Here is a 20,655-nt window from a genome sequence, read left to right as displayed (position 1 = left end):
AAAAAAAAAGTTGGAGGTGCATAGCATTCACAATGTAAGATATAATAATGATAATAGTGGCATGTTGCACCTTTTTCTGTCATACTAAACAGAACCTTTTTGTAGAACTGTGATTATTTTTCATGGACTGTGTTCCTTTAAAAAGCTTAGTTTCCACTTCTGTATTTATCATAGTTTAATTAACCAGTTACCTGAATTGAGTCACTGTTCTGTAGATATAAAACACTCACTCTCCTTTATCCAGTCAAAGCATGCTAGGATCTGATATAACATGTCTGATTTAAAGGTACCGGGTAAATAATGAGAAAGTGTCCATATAGTCTGTTATTCTTCTTTGTTATAATTAAAGCTAGGCAAAGCTAAAGATTTCATTCTCATTGTAAGCATGATTGTACAACAAAAACAGATTTAGATTTTACACTTTTAAATTAATTTGGAGGGCTTCTTAACTCACAAAGTTCTTTCTGTGTTTTTCATTTTCATTGCCTTCAAGTTGAAGGAGACATGAAACCAAATGAAATTTGGATAAGGCAACTATTCCTGAGAGGTAGAGATGAGACAGTTCTATTGAGCATAATATATTCAGAATGTTGATACTTTTGTAAAAGTTTATACAAAATTGCTTTGTAATTACTGTAAATATGTACAAAATGTCAGAGGCATAAGTTTTATGTTAAACATTATAAGCTCAATTTAAAAGAGTAATGCATAGTCTAGAAACACCAGGTAAGTTTAGAGCTACATCGGCAAAGATGCTCTCTGTAGTAAATACATATGAAATAGGCATACTTTTTTGTTTAAACTTTTTAAGTAATAGAAACTAAATACAATAACTTGTCCATTCTTTGTAGCCTCAGTCACAAGATTAATGATTAGGTTTATCTTCATTAATGAGTTGAGCAGCAATGAGTTATATAGTTGTCAATAAAAAATTGAGTTTAGCCCATGAGTTTTCTACACTATGTTGCCTAGCTGTTCCAAAAGCTTTATAATTTTCGCTTTATTATAATGTATTATATAACTGGGGTCAGATTCAGACACAAGTCAAATGTTGTCATACTTTACGTCTGCCTAATGGCCTTGCAGTCCAGAATTGTTAGAATATTCTGACCATGCCCGAGATGTATTTTCTACTCTGGGACAGTCCTGTACAGAAGGAAATAAAAGAATATGTGTATATGTATATCTGTCTATCTGTATAATAATTTTGTGTTACCAGTCTGCTGTGAGGCGTTCACTTATGGACCATGTTGATGATCAGTGTCTTCTACTGGCATATTTTAGAAGAACTGTGGTGTAGCAGAATCTAGCCCACAATGTCTGTGCCTGCGTACTAGGTTTATCTGCTCATAGCTGTTCTGTTTCAGGAAAAGAAAAAGTAGAGTCTGAAATACAGTTGGTTACCACATAAAAAAGAAAATTTGGGGAGTTTCTTGATTAGAATGGAAAATGGCTAGAGAATTTACGTATGTTTACATAGGTGTATGTGTATTGGCTACTTTGGTTTATCAGGCTGGCATCTTGATGGCATTGTGAAACGGAGCCTCACACACTGGCCATTTTGACCTTCTAAATATACAAGTTGCAAACTGGGTGTATAATATCTAAAAATACAGCAAGGAAAAGAAGAGTGGTAGAGAGCACTAAATAGAAAAAAAGCAATACTGTGTTATTGGTTTATGAAATAGGACTGTATTATACTTTTTCTCAGAGAAAATATTGTAGGCAGGGATTCAGAATTATTAGAAGTATAGAAAAGTTGTATGAGGAGAAATAAAGACTATTCCGTCTCTTAGGAGATGAATATGATAGATCATGATAAATTATATAAAGATAATAAATGGTATAAAGAAAATAAATGACACTTTAAATATGCTTTTCATACCATTAGACTAATTAAATATTTGGTGAAGTGGAATGGTTGCACTTTGAAAACAGGTAAGGGGGAGGGGTTGAATTTTTTTTTCTTAGCGGTGCATAATTAATCTCTGGAACTCAATGCTACAAGATACTATAGAAAACAAAAACCGTATCCAGCTTTAAAAAGAATTAAAGTTTGGTGTGTATAATGAGAACTTGTACAGTTGTTCTGGATAGAATTAGAGATGTGTTAATGTTATGAAACTTCAATTTTTAAGCAATGAGGCAATCACTAACTGATAGTTACAGAGCATCTTCCCCTGTGAAAGGGCTATATGATGTTTTACACTGTGAGTTTTGGATTGCAATATCGTTTGAGGTGACCGGGCTTTACCTACTTGCAGAGCCGGGATAGTAAATTCTGTATCTTTGTGTATTGTTAGAGCTTTTTTTTGTTACAGCATCAGAGGTCTTTGGGCTTTGGCACTGAAACATTAAAACTGAGCAAAATTTATATTACTTAGATGGTTTATTTAGCTTCATGCATCCTTTCCTTGCTACAGAACTTGCCCAATTCCATAGGAGTGATATTTCAGCTGCAACAATGACATCTAGGGGCTGATTTATATTAATTTAATTTAGATATGTATCTTCTATTTTTTGAGAAGATGGTTACTAATATGTTTACTAAATATCAATTAAAAAGCTGTAAATCTGATATATGCTGTATATTCAGAGAGTAGCCATGATATTTTAATTAAAGTCGGTGAATTTCTCTTTCCTTACACCTTGTATTTTTTCATGACGTTGTCAAATGATGAGATTTTTTTTCACCCTGTACTTTAAGTATTTTCTTTGTGACTTAAATGGAAATCTCTTGACTTTGTTTTTTCATATGATTTATTCTGTCTTCTAAAATTGCATCTACTTTGCTTTGTATAGGAAGTGAGACTGAAAATCTTTATATTTAATCCACTACTTCCCCCTGCTTTATTGGTGTATAGATATAGGTTTGACTCCAAGTTTAAACTGTATGATTCATGGCCACCTCTAAACTATATGTAAATCCAATTTTATGCATGCAAGTAAGTACATACATAAAATACATAATTGCAATTTAGAGGTGATTTAACAGAATCTGTCCCATTATTTGCGAACTTACTTTCTTTCCCTTGTATCATAGTTTGACCATAAGTCACTTATTTGGAATTGCTTTTTACAGAAAAAGTAATGAATATTTTCTTTCTCTTCAGCTTCTTTGCTCATATTTACAACTTTTTCTCAGGAGTAAGAGAATATAATTTTTTGCATGTTGTGGCTCATGCTATGTTGTGGCATATATAGTATTATCTTTAAAATACTGACTTTTCATTGGTATTGAGAAGAAGAGAGCTGAATGAGAAATCTTACGTGTAAGAAATAGGGAGAGGCTCAATTTTTTTCCTCAAATCTTTCCTTAAAATTGTGAGGTCCTGCTTCTAGTTTTAGGAGAATTTTCCTGACTTGAGAGGAGAATTTGAGTCATGCAATTTTTTATACATCTGGGGGAAAAAGAGAACCAAGCAGAGTTGAAAAAAGGAAAATTAAATCCTAAATTTTAAGTTCTCTAAAATGTAAAAGTTACAGATATGTTTTCATACAGTCTGCCAGTCAATTGTTAGGAGATGCTCATTTTAAGAGAATATGAAAAATCGCTCGACATGAGGTACTGCTGATATACTAAGAGTTAGAAACTGAGTTGAAGTTAGGGTCAGCTAACTTTCTGCCTAGCTTTACTGGTAGGTAACAGAAAGAAACTGCAGCCAGGTGAGCTGAAAATACTGAGAGACTGTGGAAAGCAACAGTTGATCTTAAATTAAGGTACTGAAGATACTGAAGTGTTCTCTACACTCAAGGTTTTGTTGATACAGGTATACCAACAGAACTTTTCAACACAGAAATTACCCTGCCACAGCAGCTCTTTTTACAACTGTCGTGTCTGCTGGTTTCATCTGTGAAGTACGTGAAAAATAATTTCCACCACTGAAACTGGCAAAACATAATTATAATGGCATTCGATATTAAATCTTACATAAAACAGTCACCCAAAATCACATCCCTAAGTGATGTTAGTATGCTAGTGGATAATTTTGTTACAGACTTGGTCAAAGCATCACAGTGGACATGTCTGTCTCATTGGAAGGTCTGCAGTGAGCGTGAAGCAGAAGAGGATAAATCTGAGCAGTATTTGAGTATGAATGGGACTGGAGGGAGAAAGAGAAATGAGAGAAAGCTTTATATAATTCTTCAAAAATAAGTAACAATTCTGCTAATCTATATTTTGGACATATATGAAAAAGTACAGGAATATAACGCTTTTGTCTCCTGTTCCTGTATTGGAAAGGAGGGGTTTTGTGATGGTGACTGATGGAGCTAGTAGAATACATTTGGACTTGAAAAAATGCTTCAAACATCGATGTTCCCCTACCTTTGAACATGTACATTTAAAAAATAACCAAACCATGCCATATTCTGTGTAATTCATATTTTGAGGCAAAATATAGAATTGAGAGCATTGGATCCTCTGAAGTCAGATGGATACAGCAGGAGAAGTTGTTAGGGGATGAGCTACAGTTTTTGAGTCTCCTACACTGAGTTAGGGCAGTGCAAGTGTGGAGTCAGCAGAATCTAGCTTTCCATTTGGCTTGTCCTTTCACCAGGTTAAAGTTCCTCTACAGTGGTGGAAATAGTACTACCCACTGATAGGTGACAGCTGGACTTTACTGCCGACTTTTTCCTTTTTTTTTTTTTTTTTTGAAATGATTAATTAGTAGGGGTGACTCTTAACGGGAATTTTTTGATTGTCCTCAGAAGACCAATTCGTTTCTCCCTGGCTCTTAGATAAATCTCCGGTTTTCCTTATGCTTGTATTAACTTAAAGGGAGTGTGGTCTGTGTACGTGTACTCAGGACAGATCTGTGTTATACTAGTGAAAATCACGAGGAAAATCTGGATTGTTTTTTATTGTGGAATTGGCTGTGGGGAAGCTTTGCTTAGAACAGTGACAAAAATTGTTTAGCAATACAGAAAATACCAAGGAAGTTCATGGAGACTTGCCACACAATGTACTATATCTAAATTCCAAGATTATTTTCTCTTTTTATTAGTTTGCCTAGCTATTGAAGTTTTTGCCAGCTCTTACTCTGAGCAATGTTTTCTTAAGTAAGTAATCCAATTAAGGGAGAGTAGAATGTGATATATTACTAGTGCTTGTAGTAAGGGGAGTCGTACACAAGACTCCTACAAGAATGGTAACAAAGTACCACTCTTTTTTCTTGTTACAGTCAGTGAAAATACAGAAGTGTCCTTCACATTTTTAAGAAATTAGCTGTATGTAAAGGGTTGCATTATAGCTGGTTCGTACTGATCCCAGTTGTTACATTTGCCATTCGTATATGCCCCAGTGACTGTCTTCAGTGTGTGTTTTACAGGTTCAGGAGAGTTCGCTGGTGAATGATAAGCTGCAGTAAGTCTGAGATCAGATTCTACCTTACGTAGTATTTCATGTGTAAAAGGAGATCCCCTAAAAAGAATTATACTCCCTGGAGTTCTATATTTAGCTAATATTCCTGTAATTGATTTCATTTTTTTTAGTTGTATTTAAAAAGCATTATTTTTCCTCCTTGTTGAGTCAGTCATCATAGACTAAAATGCACTAATTTCTGGTGCAAGAAAGAATTCCAGAGTATCTCTTACATGTTAGTTCCCTAAGGATGAACTAGTACTAAAAATTCACATATCCAGGCAAGTAAAAGACGCTGGTATAATGATGACAACTTCAGTATCTATTATCAGTGTAGGCCAGAATGAAGGTTTTAAAGTTTCCTGCTCAGCATGGAAACTGTAAAATTTGAATGAAATAATAGCAAGTGCTTTTGACCAGTTCAAAAAATACTATATCATCTTGTGTCTGACAGGCAAAATATCTGAGAAAGAAATAAAATGATAGTTAGAATCCGTCCATATCGCCGGACAATCAAAGACGGCAGCCAAGTGCCTAACCTTGAGAATTTTGCACACCGAGGCCTAACTATCAAATTCATCACAGGTTTTGGGAAAACATTTTGGGAGAGCACAAGATCCTCGTTATGTCATTATCACTATTCAGGATAAAACCTCAGAGATTGGTGTGGCTAGGGCTCTGATATGTTAGAGCTGAAGATTAGAGGGCAAGGATTACTTTTTGTGTTTAATTGTGACTCTTATCTGTATGGGTCGAACAGTCCCAGAGTCCATCTGAGAAACAGCACACCTCCCCATTGGTGATTATACGGTTTCTATGAAAAACAGCTGGTTTCAGCTGTTATTAGGCCAAGTTGTGTGGTGCTCTAAGATTTTATAAATTGAAGAGGGGTGCTTATACATTGAAAAAAGTACTTCAGGAATTCATTGATCAACATTTTCATTACAGCTGGTCTTACATATAACATGTAGAGAAAAAAGGTGTATGCAGTGAGAAGGAAATTAAAAACTAAGAGGAAAAAAGTTAAAAGCTGCAGCGGTATTCAGTTCTTCCCACTAGAGAGAATGGCTCTTTTAAGTGCAATACATGGACATAGTTTTAAAGCATCTGTGTCAATCAACCTCCAATAATTAAAGATTAATCTGAATGCTGCCAGGCTTGTGTCACTCAGCTGAATATAAGGTATTCTGTACTAGCCTGTTGGAGTGATCTAAATCCCCAACTATTGAGTCTGTGTACCAGTTCAGGATGTCCCATGGTTTCTTTTTGGCTCATGGGCCTGAATTTCCTTTTGCAGATGTTTCATAGGTGGCTATGTATTTGTGAGGTACATGTAAATGAGTGGATATGAAGCAGACAGAATGTAAGTCATTCTCACTAATTGTAAACTGATGCAGTGTGCATGTTGAAAAGGATAGGTACAGCAGCGACAAGGTCATCTGAACTTTAGCTTTGTTAGATTTGCCTCTGAATTTGGTCTTTATAAGTGTACGTGTGCACACATATATGCATTTTAAGCTTGTCAGCTACTCTTTGAAATTACTAGCAGCTTCAGGAAGCTTGCTGTAGAGTTTTATAGCTTGTTTTTTGCAGTAACTTTTTCTCAAAGGCACTTACTTTAGAAAGTGCCAACATGTATCTTTCTGTATGAATATAAGTCGAGGATTCATGTTGAGAATTAAATGCATAATCTTGCCCTCATACCTCATTTAATGCTTCTGGTTTGCTGAGGCTGCTATCGACATCTCTACTTAGGTAATTTCTGTAACTCTTTCTGAGCCCAACATATTTGGGCTTACAAAGAGTGTGCCAAATGTGCAGCTATTTGGCTTGCTCCATGCTCTCTTTTCTGAGTAATTGGCTTGGATATTCATATATGGAGGACAGGCAAAAGAGTTTTACAAATGGTTAGTAAAAAATTTCTTTGAGTCAGTATATCAGACATGTTTCTCTCTGAGTCAAGTCTGGTGACAAAGCTCTGACACTGCTTCCTATATCTAGCTCTGCTTATCTTACCTGATAAATTTAGCCCAGCTTGTGATCTCCTAGGGTGACCAGAAAGGATTTGAAAAGAGGGGACCACAATTTTCACCCACAGCCCAGAGCTGACCAAGGAGATACCAACTATGCTTTTGTTCTGGGAGCTCAATGTTGGCTTTTCTTTCCACATTAGATATTTTGTCAAGCAGACAGAAGCTTGGCATTCTCATAAAACACTAATGACTACATTTTAAAGTCTTACATATTGAGCCCAAGAGTGCCTTCAGAATAGTATCTGGAGACAAGGCAGACAAAACCTTTTCCATTTTTTACAGCCAGCTCTTCCAGTTTTGGGGTGGGGAGCCCTATCCCCCGAACCAAGAAGAACCCCTTTCTTGACAGCAAAAGAAGTAATGTGTCAGATCCACAACATTCTAAAACATAAATCCTTACTACAACCGTAGGTATAGGGGCATGGTATTAATAGAAAAAGAAAGCTGTTTTTTTAATGAAGTTTTCATATCATTAAAGGGAATCCCGGACCAATCATCTGTCCTCCCGTGAGATAGTCTGCCTAGCCATGGAAACTTTCTGTACGTTCCATATGTTGATTTTGTCCTGCAGACTTTTATTTTTTGAACTTCAGTCTGTTTTTTGTGAAGTGGGATTAGGTAGGATGTTCTAATCCAGAGGCGTAGGTGTTTGATATGAGTTTTAGGCAGTAGATCATACTTGTAGTGCGAGATATTTTTCAAATAAATTCAGTGAAGCAGTCACATACCCTAGTCTCAATAAATTTTGCAAAATGTTTATAGCTAATCATGTATCTGTCATCTTTGTCATCATACCATTAAGTGTGATTCTTCTGTTACGCTCCTACAGAACTTGTAGTAGTACAGTTCGTATACAGTAGTCACTAAACACCAATGCAAACACACAACACTTTGCAGGTGTTTCATAGTACCTAATAAATATATCCTTTTAGCTTTCTTCATTAACTTACTTATTTTTTTCTCCTCCCAAACCTTATAAAGAAGTCTCTTTTCAATTTTACTAAGTCAAGCTTTTGTTTGCAAGTTTATTTGTATAAAAGTAGGACTTCAGGGGATCTGTCTGACTCTGAAACTTCCTGAAGAGTCAAGGTTTTTTGTTTTTTTTTCCCCCTAATCCTTAGAAGTGTGTGTGCATGCATTTCTGCAGGTGCTTGTGTATATACTTACATGTGCACACAGACACAAAATTATGTTTTCATTGCAAATATGCATGCAGAATCTGCACACAATGAGCACTGAACAACTGCATGAAAACAAAGGAGTCCATTCATTCTTAGTTACTGAATCTTGCCACTGTTTATTAGATACAAGTAGACCAAAAGGAACCATCACACTTTTCAATAGTGACCTTGAGGTGGCAGCAGCATTACATTCAATTCTACCATACGCCAAGTCCATTAAAGGTGAAAGTAAAATTTGCAATAAATCAAAATAATACTGATTGTTATAATTTTATTACCAGAGCATTAAGTCAATAAAACTTATCTGAAATGTCATTTGCATTGTATACAATTTTTACTAGTTATCAAGTATGTTTTAAAAGCATGTTTAAAACACCAAATGAAGAAATCAGTGATAAATTGTTGGAAAGCTGGGACTTGTCTAATGGTGTAGTAAAACTAAAGTCTGTTTTGATCTGTTGTATTGTAAAAGACTGTTTCTGAAAGCATTTGTTAGTACAATAATGTCTCATGTCTTGACTAACTATATTTAATGTCCTAATGTCTGATTAAATATTTTCCTGCAAGTTGTCAGGTCCTTTTTCATTCATGATTTTATGTAGGAAGGTCATCTAATTATATGACACCCTTTCAGTGGAGGAGAATGTGTTTGTTTCTTTTAATAATGAGGAATAATGAAACTTATTTATGTTGGAAGTCAGAGAAATTTATTGGAGAATTACAACATGAGAAACACGAAAATTAAAAAAAACCTTTTAATAGCATATTCATTACCAAGAAGCTTGCAGGTAATGAAATAGTTGTATGAAAGCCAGTATATTGGGTGATATAATATTGCTTGTGTCAGTTTTCAGGACATGGTTATTATGCATTTCGATGTTGTCAATTACTATTAGGTTACTAAATTATTATTAGCTAATTACTCAAGGTAGGAGGCACTAGAAGAAAAGGTTAAAAGCATTTGTTTTTACAAACTTTTTAAAATAACTTCTATCTGGCAAACCAGTTAGTGTGTTGTAATACACCACAGTGATTCTGTCATTTGGGTTGCACTGTGGGTCTTGTATTGCTGTTCAGCAGGGCTAACACAAGTTTGGACTACAAGTCAAAAGATGCATCTATTAAACAATGATTTTAAAGAAACAACATTCAAAAGTAGTTACCTTAAATGCAAAAGAATATTGTTAGTGATATGGTTATATGTGTTCAAACTGATTTGAAGGAAAACATACATGTAACCGTTACATATATGTAAAAGAGTCCAAAAACAGATTTAAAATAATTTATGTAATTATTAAAATAATTTAGGAGTAATTTAAGAAAAAATAAGGTTATATTGATTGTTTAAATTTTTATTTACTTGATCTGTAGGGCTTTAACTTGTTACTAAGACATAATATTTGGATTTGTTTTTCTCTACCTATATTTTACTATTGTTGACCAGTTGTTTTATGAGACCTCAGTTAGCAACTTTTTCAATTTCTCATGAAATAAGAAATTTAAATATATAAATATATAAGCAAGATTATAAATGTTAAATTATAACTTCAGCATTATATTTTATTAGATTAAAAAGTAGGTGTAGAATCACAAACCGCAAGGCAAAAGGAGATAAGACATGAATGCTGTTTGGGCCATGGCAACGGTTACTGAAGCCAATACAAATCTGGACTATTATTTCACTAAGGCATAGACCTGGTCTTTAATTTCTTGTGATCTGTGTTGTAGTTTTCTGTTGGTCACACTTTGATGTTTCTTAAGCTAATTTCTGTGATATTTATAAAACTTTATCAAACTCTTTGTAAGGATACAGAATTTAAATAAGCTGGTTGCCCTTGGCTTCAGTGGGAGAGGAATCTATCATAGAAGTTGCAGAACATCTCACAGGTTTTGACCTGGAGTAAGCTTTTTAGGATTTGTTCAAGTGTTAATTTTACATTTGTCTAGTGTACATATGCTAACGTTAGACCTTGTTGTGAGACCTTGTTGTCCTGAAGTCACAACATTTCTGTCTTAAATGGTACCATTCCTATACCGAAAAGGAAGGTATGTGTTCTGTCTCTTTCAGTTAAACTGTGTAGTGTCTGAAAAAGTGTATTTTATTATTTAGTGGTATAATTTGCATAGCAAAGAATATCTTGCAAACTGTTCAGTTGGCAATACTATTGTTCTGTAAAATAACATTACCTAGAACATTAAAACAATCATTCTAAAACATGATTTATAATGATTTGAACATATTTGTAAAAAATAGATGACCATTGTACATTTACAGTTGACACAGAGGTCCCTGATGTCAGGAAAGCACTCTTGACCTTGATGGGTAGTTGCAATTCCATTTAAATCAATTGCCAATACAAGTCAAATGAAGTTCTTATGGCTGTCTAGTGTACACTTCCCTGTTCTTCTGACATTATTGTTCTACTCCAAGTCATTCTTCAATCTTTTAACGGCTGAAAGGGACCTGAATTCTGCAGCTTTATGGGAAAACAGCACTAAGTTACACTTCCCTGTGTTTTGAAAGCTTCCACTCTTTTTCCCTGACTTTATTTCCAAGCTAAGCAAACCACATATGTTTCTTAATAAAGTAGAATACTTGTTATTTTGCTGGAAAAGCCAAATATTTCACTACTACAGTAAATATTCAGTGTGTTTTCTATTAGTACAATTCTACGAGTTAGACATTTCATTTGATGGAAAAGAAACTGATCTTTTAACTTCAAAAATTGGAGATATCATTGTTAGTTTAGCCTTATGAAAAAGCTTTCACTCTATTAAATATGATATATTTTAAATTTATATTAAAAATGATATTGAGTACAACTTCCAGGGTGTTTTATAGGGAGGAAGAGGAAGGAGCATAGGAACCATATAAAATAGCTTGGAAGATTTATCCTGTGTTTGCTCATATCTAGATTTTTTTTTTCAAAAGTTTTGGGTAAAATTGGAGATGAATATAGCAAAAGTTATATGAGTCTGTTAAACACATTTTACAAAAGACTAAAATCCTTGGACATATAGAACTTATTAAAATTATCTGTTTTTTATGCTATTAACTTAATGTTTTCACTCTGGTAAATGAATCTCTAAATGTTAATGTCTACTTCTTGGCAAGTAGGAATGTTAAAAGTTCATGAGGTGGCCCTGAGCTCACAAGACGGAAAAAACCCCTAAGTACAGATATCTTCTCAAAGATAGATGATACAAACTGGCTAATCCCCTCCTGCCTCCACAAAACTCTTTCATAGGTAGTTCAAGTGACCCTGTACTGATAAGAATAGTAAGAGATCTGAATTGGACTGATACGTTAATATTAAATACATACAACAATAGATAAGAATTAATCATGGAAGAAGTAATTCTGGTCGCCAGTAGAACCTGGCATGGGTAGTATTAACAGGTTGCTGTAATTAATGCAGAAGTAATCACTAACTTTTCATGAAGTGATGCAAAAGGTTGTTAGAAGGCCTATTAATGTTCAGTAGAATTTGTACTGCAGCTAGTCCACTAGCAGCTTCCCTGCTGATGTGTTTTTTTAGGAAGTAATGAGGTATTATTCTTTTCTAGAGATTCTATGGATTTTTTTAGTTTCAAGATTTTGACTGCTCTGTTTTTGCTAGGTGTATAAGTTTGTCTGCTCTTTCTTTCCCTTTCCGATGGACTCTGATCCAAGTGGCCCTATTTCATTCATTTTCCAATGCCATTGGAAACTGCATTAGATGAAGCTTTAGCAACGCTCTGCAGAGCTGACCATTTGGTTTATAGGAGATGTGTTACACGTACTTCACTCTGCAGTGAAATGCAGAGATTCTGCTGCATCTGATGTTCTGCCCATCTGCTGGTGGGCAAGAATAGCTGCATAAAACTTGCATTTGGTTACCTGTAATTTTCATTGTTACATGCAGAATGAAACAAACAGTCATGCTTTGTGTTTTGTGTATTCCATTCTTTTAAAAGTAGTAATAGACAACAGTATTTTGTTAATAGGTCTTTTACTTCTTATTACAGCATATACCCTTACCAACGCACCTTAGGAGGAAACGTACCAGCCATGGGTTGACCTGTTTCTCAATATATGAAGAAACTTGTCTCTAAGCGTAGGTATTCAGATAACTTGATTTAATTTCTGAAGATAGCTATGCTGAACAGAGACTGGTAGAGTAAGTGTCACTAAGATACTGGTAGTATCATAGCAAGACACTGAATCTCTTTTACCTCCCATTGAAACAAATGATAAAATCGTAACATCTCTCTTGAATTCAGTGGAAGCAAGTTCAGGCTTACGTTAGAAATAGAGAACACTGGAACGCTATTACTTGATGTTACAAACTCAGTTTTGATGGCAGTGTAAATATCATTGCTTTTAATTATGAAGGACCAATTCCTTTCAGAGTAAGTGTAACATGTGTTCCGAGTAACTTATGTATATAGAAGGACAGTGTTACTGAAATTGAATGTTTGGCAAATATTTTGTTCAGAAGTGTATGCCTAAGTTGTTCAGTGTTTATTTTTTCACCAAGCTTTATGTTTTGTTGCCATTTGAAGCTGAAGAGCCAAAACATAAGAGGTTATGAAATCTCTTATCTTCTGTATACCATTGAATGTTTGACCTTTTATTGTATAATGTAGTCTCTTCATACATCAAAGATTTTGATCTAGGTATTCAACAAAACATGAACAACTTCCAGCAAAAAAGATAATTTTGGTTTTTGCAGCCTTTTACTCTGACATGAAAGCCACTTCATAAAAAAAAAGCCATCTGCTACTTTATTGTTTGATATCAGAGGCAGAACAATGTCCGATTTTAATATCATACTGTTTGGCTATGTACTGCACTAATTTGTTCTGTGACATCAGTGAATTAAAGTAGAGATCCTGGCAGAAGAACATCAAAAGGAAATTAATCCCCCTGTGACAGTATTAGTAATTTTCAGAATGGACTTGTTTTGCTCAATTACTGTGTCCGTTGAAAGCTGTGTTTTTGTGGACTGTTCGCTCAGTATCACGATTGCTACACAGTGTGCAAGAGTGAGGCTGGTGCTCTTCAGCAGCTGATCAGGAGTGTCACTGATGGCAGATAGGAAGCAAGTTTGCTGAACTTTCTTGGTAGGAGAGTTTCATGGTTATGTAAGGAAAGCACGCATAACTGAAATTGTGGGTGGTGGGGGTAGAGGGGAGGCATCTGGGCAAAAACCAGTAATTTTTCAAAATGTTGGAGGAGGAAGATGGTGGGCCTAGGAGGTGGGGTGGGATGGTGGAACCAGCAGAGAGTTTGTAACCAGAAATTAATTGTGTGATGCTGAAAGAAATTTGGTGCAAATGGAGGCTAACTGATAATGTAAAAAAGTTGATTACAGGGATACGAAATGTATCTCAAAAAAAGATATATGCAGAAGTGTAGCATACTGGAGCTGTTGTAATGTGTATTTAGCAGACATCTTTTGAAAGTACTGTAGTTTCTCACGATGTTTTATTAGTTTCCCTTCTTTTTGTTTTATACCTAATCCTTTTCAGGCAAATATGATGTTTAGGAGATAGCATGTTTCTCCATGTAGGGCTCCCTGAACATCCATATAGGTTCATTCATATCTTTTCCTGTACTGCTGCCAAATTTAAGAATGGCCTTACTGCAGGCTGTTGCACAATAGCTGTCTCTCTGTGCCATCACATTTGAGTGTTGTGCGGCAAAAAGGGGAAACAAACTGTATATATTGCACATGCTATATGTACCATATATATGTGTGTATTTGTGTGTACATTTTATATATAAAAATAAAAGGTATATGTAAATATACAGAATTTGACACAATAAAAAGAAGTTCAACAGTTGCAGATACAGATCCTTTTTTGGGTTTACACAGTGCAGGAGTAGAGGAAATAGTAACTACAGTAAAGCACACCTGTTCTGGCTATGCGATGTGATGCTCACAGGCAGACCAGAACAATACTTAGGGTTCCAGTTGTATGCTAAGAATTGAACTAACGGAGTACAGAGGTCTAAGTGAATCACTAACGTAAATGTTGGCAGCCTTGATATGCAGTCAAAATATCCACATGTATCGGGGACTGACTGCAATATTAAATAATAATCCAGATAGATATATGATTTCAAGTAAATCTGGTATTTCCTTCTTTTTATATTTACTGCTTTTAACTTTCCCCTTCTTTAGTTTCCTTCCGGCCTCCAGCTGGTAGTGTTCATCAGTCAGTGGACAGCTTTGTACTAATGATCTCCTAATAACTTTATTCATGTAAGACTGCCACTGATATTAATTAATTTATATTTTGTCTAGGAAGATACAGAGACTTTACCTTGCAAGGCTAATGATTTCATAAAATTCTTAACAATTGACATGTTTTTTTTCTAGATCAACACTACGAGAATGTGTCTTTTTCGGCATTGGCCGAGATGACATCAGATGTTTTTACAAGCTGTGTCTGAGATCCTGGAAAAATATCTCATATTAAGGACAGTAGATAGGTGAGTGGAAATAGTACAGTGGGAGTGCTTCCACTGCATGTCAGTTGAAAATCCAGGAGAATCAATACAAATCAAACCATCAGCATCTGCATTCTATTCCCTTCTTCCTTCTTTGCCTCCTCCTTTGCTTTCCCCTCTGTCCAAGCTGGAGTTTCCAATGGGATTGATACTGGAAGGAACTGTTTTATCACATAGATTCACAATGTACCGTGGGACCACTCCAAATCTACTGTTTGGGTAACCCCAGGCTGTTTCAAGGATAACGAAGAAGAAAATGATGGCGGAAAAACTATTAGGTAATCCTGTAAGCATTTAACAACAATGACTTGTCCCGGATTGCTGTCACGGAAATTAAAGGATACCCTCATGGTTCTTCTAGTAATTACTAGAGGACAGAAATGTTTTTTCCCTTTGTGGTTTTGCACCCAAATCGCAAGGATTCACTTTATCTGCAGAAGTCAGAAGGGTTTTTGGATCAAATTTTTCTCTTTCTAAACATATGTATAGATTGCTGTTAGGAGAACTGTCAGAATAAGAGACTATGTACACACAGTAGTCTTGGAAAACCATTCAGGAATGTGCCCTTCACACGTTATGTGCTTTTGTTACTCCAGAAAGCACATAATACACTTTAAGAGAACAAACTCACCCGGTTTCCCTGGAGTCCCAGTTTAGAAAACTTACCTCTTCTCCAACTTCTAAATAACTTCAAATCTGGAAAGCAGTGAAGTCTAAATATGTATGTTTAGCTGAAATAATATTTTGATACAATAATGATAATATTTTTGATACAATATTTATGAGCATGGAAACAGTATCTGTAATTAGGGCTAATAGCTTATTTTCTTTATAAGAACATGTAAAGATCATACTACATAAAAGCATATGGAGTCAATGTCTGTTTAGGTTTACTAAAAATCTTGACTGTCTACTGAAAAGTTTAGGTTATTAAGTACATAATGCATTATATCTGTATGTGCAATGTTTATTTGTTCGCTAGCTCTCCTTTTCTAAACTCTTTCTGCATAATATTTTTTATAAAGGTACAACATGCAGTGTTTCCAATGGAGTCCTGCAGGGAGAGATGCAATTAAGAATGTTATGCAATAAGACATTCTTTTTCTTACACACAGTATATTTGTGTGCATCATACATGCAAGCAAAAGTGCTGAGCTCAGGCTTTCAGGTCTTTACATCTCTATTATATTAGCTGTTTTAGCTGCTGTAGCAGAAAGGTTGTAGCTACAACACAGTATTAATGAAAGAAACAGAAAATAGTTCATTAATTTTTTTTTTGTGCGGTAATAATGAACATGTCACTATCTGAAGATTTGCCAGGTTTCAGTTACATTTTTTTCCATTTTAATAGAGATGGTTCATGTCTGAAAAATTCTCTGGAAGGGTTGTGATGAAGCAAAAAAAAAAAGCTTGATTTTTTGACTGTTAAGTGCAATGTTATTGACAGCTAATACTTTTTCATAACTTTATGAATCTCCCATTGTTCTGAGTCTTCCCAAATCTTAAAGGGCATAAATTACCAATAATTTAAGTACAGAATTCCTGAAGAGTAGGATAAATGGTGCTGCTGAGGAAACTGTAGTCTTGACACAGTTTACTATACTTGATTCCTTGGAAAGATGAACAAGTTCTTGGTACAAGTTTGGCAATGCTTCCTCACCAAACCTCCCATCCAAAACAAATAGGTCTGCGCTGTTTTATATTCACAGATGGGAAGGGGAACATCTGGCCTTTTATGGCTGACTTGAGCATAAGAAAAAGGAATACTGTGGGAACAAAAAACCCGACCTTTGCAACTTCTCCTGCTTTTTAGCTGTGTCTTACATTTGAGAAAGATGAGAAAGACCTATCTGGTCATAAGTCTTTTTTTTGTTAAGACTGGACTTTCCTCATATTTCTTGTCTCTTGTCCAGATTTTATTTAAATTTCCCAGACTGTGGACTTACTGAACAGTTGTTTTGCTGAATTTTTGGCAGGTTCATAAATGAAAGATGAAGGAAATCTTAAAATATTTACCCTAAATTTTCCTTTTCCTAACAGTAACATAACTTGTAGTTCTTTCTCATTAATGTTCACAAAAATTCCATTTTACTGTCTCTGAAACCAGGTCACCTAATTAAAATAAAAAGGTAAAAAGCTTGCTTTATGATATTGAATACACTAGCTAAGTAGAAAAAATATCCAGTGAATGAGTTTTAAATACTCTGATAAATCATGGCAATACCTTTTATTGTCCAATTAATTTATGACCATGTGCTGTAAATAATAATAATCAATAGCAGTACTGTTTTCCTAACTTGGCTGGAGTTACCATCATGACCCTTGGTAATACTGCAATAAGAGATTAAACCTTTTGAACTATAGATGTGGGTGAATGTCTTTTATGGGAAATAGCACAAAATTTCATGAGTTAAATTATTAATCTGTTAGGGAACTGTGAAGCCTTTATGAACAAATATCTGATAGCTGAACAAATGTCTTTTATGTATGCAAGAGTTTATTTTATTGTAGTTTAAAAAATGTGGAGAACTAAACGTATTTAGTTATAAAGAGTTTAAGTCTTATTATGCATAGAGGTATCTAAATTAAAACCTAGAGAAAATGAAAAGTAATCATTTTCGCTTTACATTTGCTTTTGGAACTTATAGGTGATCAGACTCACTTCACATGATAAGTGTAAAACATTTTTCTCATATGGGACAGATTAAGTATCTGTGGCAATGTATTCCTAAGTGCTCACGGACATATTTGTGTGAATTCTGGGTGGTGGTTTTCTTTCTATAGCTTAAAGCTGAAAACTGGACTTCATTTTAATGGCTTTGAAAAACTAGAAGAAAAAAGGTAACCCTGATTTTTCACCAGAGTTTCCTCAAGTATTTTCTTGATCTGCTTATGGTGTTATGGAAGTGAAGTGTAATGGTATGGTTGATAAATTGCTATTCATAATGTCAGCCTTTTAAAACTGAAGTTTTTAGTCATGTTTTCATGTGTGGAACTCCAGTAGTGTCAACAACTTGTAATCTCTATCAAAGGAAAATGCTATTAAATATGGGAAGTGGTGATATTGGCACCATACTGATATCTTTACACTCTCTTTTTTTTATTTGACTTTCTTTTAATTTGCATTGCATTTTCTCATACAAAATGAGGGATTTTTTTAAGGGCTACATATTTCTGAGTCAAAGAATCATATGAATGCCTCAATTTCGGTAAAATCTGTGTTTCCCGTAGTTTATATAGTTGTTGTTTGCAATACCTAAGGGAAATGAGGTGCAATGTAACGGTTTCCAAGTTTTGAAGGAAATAATTCATTTTAAAAATGTATTTTATTCATTGAACAAAATACATCAGTGTTTAATGAGCAGATATATGTGCTTTTTATACAGATCTATTACATATATGCACTTATTAAAATATTTTGAAATTACTGATTCTCAGAAAGAAGCTGCATGATATTAAGGCTCCTTAATATAAAAACCTCAGTGGAACTTTTCAGTTGAAAACTTACAAGAGTTTTGCTATTTCTGCTCAGAAAATACTTTATTACTTTTAAAGTGCATACTTAGGAAAAAAAAAGTCTATGTATAGAAAGAGAGAAAATATTTATGAAGGCTTTACTGAAAGAAAAAAGATTAAAAGATGTAAAACGTTTAGTTCTGTGTAGACTTTTTAATATATCACTGATTCATTTATTCCCTAAGTATCTCAAAAAATTCAAAAGGTCTGTAAAAATCCCTTTTCTAGAGCTACAGTGAAATTCTCTTCAGTTTGTCTTTTTGTAATATCTGTAGTTCATTAATGAGCTGTTTACTGCTGATCACTCGTTTCAGGAATTACTAGTAGTGTGTTGATCAATGATGGCTTATTTATAGTCAGAGCTGTTGATGTAAGTTCTCATGATGATCATCTAATCTTACTTTCAGCTTGTAGAGTGGGAGTAAGTTCACTTCTTTGGCACACCTGTATCTAAAGAACAAGTAACCGTAAAGTCTGTATGGCTGGCTTTCTGTTTTTGTGTGCTGTACTTTCTGGTATGAATTTCTAATAGCTGTAAAATCAGTAAGTAAGCTCCTGTTTCAAAACTGCCAATTCTCTAATGAATTCTACAGCAATTGCTTCTTCCCAAGAAAAGTGATCAGTAAACTATATGCATAGACTGCCTCTACTCCTGTGGAAATTTCATTGAGACAGGGCAAGATAATCAGTTGGAAGCATTCAGATGAAGACTGTGACTGAAAGGCTAATAACTAGAATAATAAAAGTAATTCATAAATCCAAAAAACCCCACCATATATTTTGGAAAGATTCAACATAAGCTGATGAAATAGATTTTCAATAGAGACAATATTATTGTGCTCTGCAGCATCACTATCTTAAAAACTCGGAACCACTTTTAACTTTTAATGTGATTATTAACTTTTACCTGGTTAGAAGCTGACATAGCTATAGGAATGAGACAGGATAGTAGTATGGGAGATGAAGATCTTTCTAAGGAAACAGTGACTCCATCTTCTGGCTGAAGAGCGAAACTTAGGAATTTTTGATTTAGTCTTGATGACAAATGAGGGAAATGCTAAAGGGTTTTCTCAGAATTAGCATGTCAGAGAATGAAATGAAAATGTCAGTAGAAAATAGTGATAACTCCATATGTTCCTCCCTTATTAATTTTGCTATACTTTTGTGGCTGCAACAAGTTTCGTAAGCTAGGACAAAGTATGTTATAGGTATATCTGCAAAAAAAATCTTTATTGAATTCAGATTATATAGGAAAAGTTGGTTCACTGCATTTTTTGAAAACAATGATGTTATATTGAAAGCAATTTAGAAATTGCTTTGATACTATGGGTTATTGATTGACAACAAATGGCAGTATCCAGTATACCTGGTAATGAACACATGTCAATATGAGGCATATGGTTAGAATTTGTAAAAAGTGATTTAGGAACCTAATTCAATTCTCATAGCTTATTTATTCACTCCTGAAAATATTATCCTTTCGTTAGGCAGTAGCTTGCATCAGTAAGATGTGTGATAATAAAAGACAGGCTGAATTCTGCAAATTGTTAATTCCTTACTCACCGAACACGAGTTGTTCCAGAGACAGAAAAAGCCTTCAGGCTGTCCGAGCTATGGGAAGCCAAGAGGTTATGCAAGTTGTTCTTTTCATTCCCTCTCCATCTGAGTCTAGCTCTAGTGCAGAGAGGAAACAGGTCTAATCTCTTTACTTTGTGATGTTCTAATTTCAGTTTAGTATCTTAGCTGGAAACTCCTATGTGACCATTTAGAGGCTCAGGCTAAAACTGGGAATTTTATCTCTGAATTGTCTGGATTTATACTCAAGTAAATCTTAAGGAGACACCAATTTTAAAATGTCCTTGCCCTCAAGTGTTGGAGCATATCAACATTGGTGACTCAAAATCATGCAAGATTTGTAAAGAAATTATTAGAAAACCTGATGTCAGAGAAAGTACACTTTTAGACTTGCTTTTATAGATACAATTTTGAAAATAATTTGATATTTTAGTTCACATCAATTTTTAAGAGAATCAGGATGTCTGTAGCAAAATAAAATTACTGAAT

General features: G+C 34.6%; 1 long non-coding RNA gene across 1 annotated transcript in view; it reads left to right on the top strand.

Annotated features, from left to right (window-relative positions):
* The window catches only part of LOC112988795 (uncharacterized), a 47,818-nt gene extending 32,168 nt beyond the window's left edge, over nt 1-15,650 (top strand). Inside the window, exons 7-9 of the long non-coding RNA XR_010391443.1 lie at nt 12,585-12,673; nt 14,945-15,057; nt 15,203-15,650. This is a non-coding gene — a long non-coding RNA (uncharacterized LOC112988795). The remainder of the gene's footprint in view (nt 1-12,584; nt 12,674-14,944; nt 15,058-15,202) is intronic.
* The last annotated feature ends 5,005 nt before the right edge of the window (nt 15,651-20,655 follow it).

Source organism: Dromaius novaehollandiae, chromosome 13, assembly GCF_036370855.1.
Source record: "Dromaius novaehollandiae isolate bDroNov1 chromosome 13, bDroNov1.hap1, whole genome shotgun sequence".
Classification (NCBI taxonomy): Eukaryota; Metazoa; Chordata; class Aves; order Casuariiformes; family Dromaiidae; genus Dromaius; species Dromaius novaehollandiae.
Note: the sequence above shows the minus strand (reverse complement) of the source record. Positions and strands in the feature narration are given on the sequence as shown.